Raw genomic sequence first — 4,944 nt, 5'->3', positions numbered from 1 at the left:
CTTTGTATAGCAGATGTATACCCGTTTTCACACAATGGCTCGTGTGATTAGGCAAAGGCTCAATAGGGGGTCCACAACTCTCTTAGGGACACTCCTAATAGAGCTTAGAAATCTAGGACTCTCCACCAATTTCTCTTAGAACTGAAGAAGCTTCTTGAATGAGAGGTGAAAAGTCTTCAAGAAACTTAAAGATGTCCACACGCTTTTCTTTCCAAGCTCTTTCCTAGCTTAGACTAGAAATTGTTATGTCTGTATGAAGCTTTTTAGCCTAACAGTAAACAGAAATAATCTTTCTTCAACAGTTGGATCCTTAGAGATTATTCTCTAAACCCTGCACTGGAAAAAATATCCTTCACTTCACCTGTGATCACACACTTTAGTTTTCCAGTGCAAAGGAAGCTGGCAGAGGAATGCCCAAGAAAAGAGAAAACTTTACAGAGTTGATTTGTGGCAAACAAAGTTAGCGTTCATATTTTATGACATTTGAATACTATTTAAATTTATAGTTTTGTATGCCTGAATTTTACTTGTAACAATTGCCTTAAGGTGCAACTGTAAGTGCCTTTAATCAACAGTTGTTGTGATTTTGGTCTATATAAATGAAATTAATTTGATTTTAATTCAATTATACTTTGTACAACCAAATCAAATATCTGTAATGCAAAAAAACTGAACAATAGCAAATCTAAACCTCCAACCGGTGCTGACCATCATTTAGTAACATTACTGAATCTATGACTGTTCTGTCACTAGTAAGTTTGTTATCAGCTTGACAGTTACAAAATATATAGTTTAATTAAGCTTACCATTATTTTTAAAGTGCTAGTTCACAGCAACAGTTGTCTCAAAAGTCTTTGTATTGTAATCCTAGTTTATGGTCACAGTGGTTAGACAGTGTTTCTAGCCTCTTTGGGGCTAAATGCAGTAACAGAAAGTTACGGATCATTTAGACCATTGTGCATTTAAGTCTTGCCTGTAGTTTAACTGATGTGTGTCATCTGGCTTTATAGATCAGTACAACCGGGTATAGGCTGCATAGTATTGGAAATGTGTGCAGTGTTTGCACAAGGGAACCAGTTACAGTATGAAAAATATTTATTGTACAAAATAATGAACTTTTTACAAAAGGATGTCACACATGCTATCACAAAGAAACCTTTAACATTTTGCCCTCTCAACTTATTTAACCAGTTCATTTTCATCTAATTGCTATGAACCGTTTTAATTTATTATTTTTGGTATATTTCTCAAGTTTTGCAAACTTTCAAAGATGTCCTACATCCTGTCAATTACAGACACCTCTAGATAAATGACTGGTACATTTATCACGACTGGGTGTACACCCCATGATGGATTATGAACCTCTGTCATCCACAGCGTTCATGGTACCACTGCTGGCAGCTGGACAGATGTGTTTGACAGCTGGTACTTTCAGTTAGGTTGGGCTTACGATGAAATGTTTAATCATTTACTCAGAAAACCTTGTGTTCTTCTTGTGTGGTACAGATTTTTTAACATGTTTAGACAATCTTAGTCAAGTTCGACCTTTTCGCATTTGTCTGTCCTTTTCTCATTTGTAGGGTGGAACAAGTGTTAACACAGCAGAAAATTCGTGAGTTTATGATTTTTATGGTAACAGCTACTGGAAGATGGTCAGATTAGATAAGTATGACTTCTTCAGTCTGGTGAAGTCACTTTGGATAAGTGATGAAAGGTTTCTCCCACTAAAAGCGCTACATCCAAATGAAAAGAATCAACTTTTTGGGATTTGCACCTTATACTTTGTACTTCATGGTAGAAAGTATAACCAAAATTAGACTAACCAAAATTAGACTCAGATGCCACATTAACTGATGAAATAGTACCTATTATTTTGAAATTTGACATTGCCTATAATGAGTATTTTATTTTTGCTTCTCTGGATATATTTTGATACTAATTATGATATATTTAAGTAAAATGTTTAATGTGTTTAGATGTAAAAGTGTCTTTTTAAAGATCTGAAAAAACACTGTTGCTCTAGTTTTCAGTTTCACCACATGATGATGAGGCAGTTGTATGACAGACTTTATATCACCCATTTTTAATTTATGTCTTTCCCATAAAATGACTGGATGTAACTGCGTGAATGACAGTGTCATTGTTTTCCCCTGTGCAAACACTCATCAGCACATTCATGCCTAAAGCCTAAGGCATTTACAGTGAAACTAAACCTACACACTACATGACTACAATAAATAAGAAACAGCTGTCAACTAATAGGCTTAGCTGGATGCTGAGCTCTTCAGTACACATATGATTTGAGAGGCAGGGGGCTCAAATAAATGTGTATTACAGTGCCACCGAGCAAAATCTCTGAAAAACCTTTGGCAACATGGTGGATCAGTGTTGCCCCACAGCAGGAGGATCTTGAGTTTAAACCCAGGCAGCAGGCAGAGCTGTTCTGTGTGGAGTGTGCATGTTCTCTCCATGCTTGCGTGGGTTGTGTCCAGGAGATCGGGTTTCTCCCACTTTTGGGGAAAAAAATTCCTATAGGCTTTTGTGAGCCCAGGATACACCCACAAAAGAGACTGATTTCATGAGCTTCACTTCCTGGTTAGATAATGTGACATGTGAAAGGTCATCAGGTCATTGAAAAATGATTCTAAATATATTTTGAAATGTGAAAGGACATCTCTTCCTCATGGACACTTCTGGAAACGTCTCAAACAACACTTAAAAACTCGGTGAAAACAAGATACAGTATTTCACTGGAAAGAGGCTAATACAGTAAACTCACACTGCAACTCACCATGATATTTATGTATATGTAGATGCACATGGCTGGAATAAACTTTTTTTAATGTGTTTACCTATATATTATCAAATGACATCTAGTAATAGTAGTCTGTGTACCTGGAGTTAAAGTTGGGATCTGCCTGATAAGACAGATAAGAATAAATGGCAATCAAATTCCATTAATCAATTTTCTTCCAAGGCTGGAGCCTATCCAAACTGTCATAGGGCGAGAGGCGGGGTATACCTTGCACAGGTTGCCAGTCTGCTGCAGGGCTAACACCCAGAGAGAAAAGCAACCAGTTGCACTCACATTCACACCTGTAGGCTATTTGGAATGACCACTTAACTATCTGGATGTGTTTGGACTGTGGGAGAAAGTCAGAGTTCCTAGAGAGAACCCACACAGACATGGAAAGAGAGGCCACACAGAGAGGCCAGACGGTATATCAAACTCAGAACCTTCTTCCTGTGAGGCAACAGTCCCACCACACCATTATGCTATGTGAAATCAAAATGATCAAATTCTATAAAAGAAAGATTTTTGAATCAGTGACTAGTTGTGATAGAAATAGCTACTAAACGTTCATGATTTTGTACCATTCATACCTCCAGTCAACACAAGGATATTCAGTGGGTAAACATTTTGAAATGAGGATGAATTTAAGAGTTTTTAACAGCATCAAAAGACAAGTGTTGACTTTTCATGTTTCAATCAAATTTAGGCGTAAAGGCATTCATTTTTAAATACCATGAAAGGCCAGACTCATCCCAGATTTAGCTGAATAAAGAGGGACATAATAAGAGCTCATATGACTGAATAGCCCTTCCTGTTGTTATTACCAGTATAGTAGACATAGTCGACAATGTGGTCTGTGGGGACTTGTTGCTCAGTTATAGCCAGACTACCCTGTTAGCTCACACAGCAGCGCCACACCCTTTCATCCCTCTGTGAACACACAAGTGGGCCAGTAGAACTGGTATTCGGATTAGCTAAGCACTCTAACATGAAAAAGGATATCACTCAGTGTTTCAGGGAGTGGCCTGAAAATGTGTCCAGCCGCTAGCGGTTTGCCATGGCTTTTGCTCCATTATATGGCATCTGCTGAGTGAGGTCAGGCATGATGAATTTTTAGTTATGAGGAGGTCTCACAGCTGCAACCTTCACAGCATGCCGTAGTTCTGTCCTCTCTCGGAAGTAACAATAGCACTACTGTTCCTAATATTTCCCTGGCAGATTAGATAAACAAAATGTATTTATGTCCCACACTGTGGAACATAAATACATTTTGTCTGTTTTATTGAAACTCATAAATATTCAGTGAAACATTCAAATCTAAGAATGAAGAATAAGTCTAATGTTATGATGCTAAATTTGACACATTTATAGTCTATGTACATGGTTTACAGAGGTTTAAAAGCACAATGGATGATATATAAACACATTTTCTGCATCCATTTTTTTTCCCTTCTGAGGCATAAAGTAAATTTTAGGCAATCTTATAAGTGTATGAAAATGCCATTTTTATGGCAACACAGGGGTAAGTATTTATTGAGCTTAGGACCAAAACTAATTTATGACGTATCTTTTATAGTAAAATCATAATATATACACAACATTATTGTGGTTGTGTGCAACTGTGGCTCAAGGAGGTTAATGGTTGAATGTTTGGTTGAATGATTGTGCACATTCCCCAAATAACAAGTATATCTTTGGACTGTGTGAGAAAGCTAGTATAACCTGGAGAGAACGGATGCACACGCAAGTTGAGGGAGGACACGCAAACACCACACAAAAGGAACTCAGCCAACAGGTGGATTTGACAACATCCTCTTTCTGCGAGGAGACGGAGCTAACTACTGCATCCGCTGTGTCACCAGTTTTATTCATACATCATTTTAATGCTGATTGCTTTCTGCATTGTTCTAATTTCTCATCTATTGAAAATAATTACAGGTGTGCCATGTTTTTAACTTAAAATACAAAGTATTGAGTGATGACTACAAGAAATGATCTGAAATTAAGTACAAGTGAAAAGTGGCAGCAAGGTACAAATACTTTAAATACTTTGGGCAGCTGCTGTGAGCTTTTGTGTGTATTTGCTGATTAATGAAGATTTCACTACAGAAAAACAGTAAGGAGGGGAGCGCCTGCCGGGGTGACGTCAT

Source organism: Simochromis diagramma, unplaced genomic scaffold (assembly GCF_900408965.1).
Source record: "Simochromis diagramma unplaced genomic scaffold, fSimDia1.1 OVJJ01000247.1, whole genome shotgun sequence".
Classification (NCBI taxonomy): domain Eukaryota; kingdom Metazoa; phylum Chordata; class Actinopteri; order Cichliformes; family Cichlidae; genus Simochromis; species Simochromis diagramma.
This window is presented reverse-complemented; position numbering follows the sequence as displayed.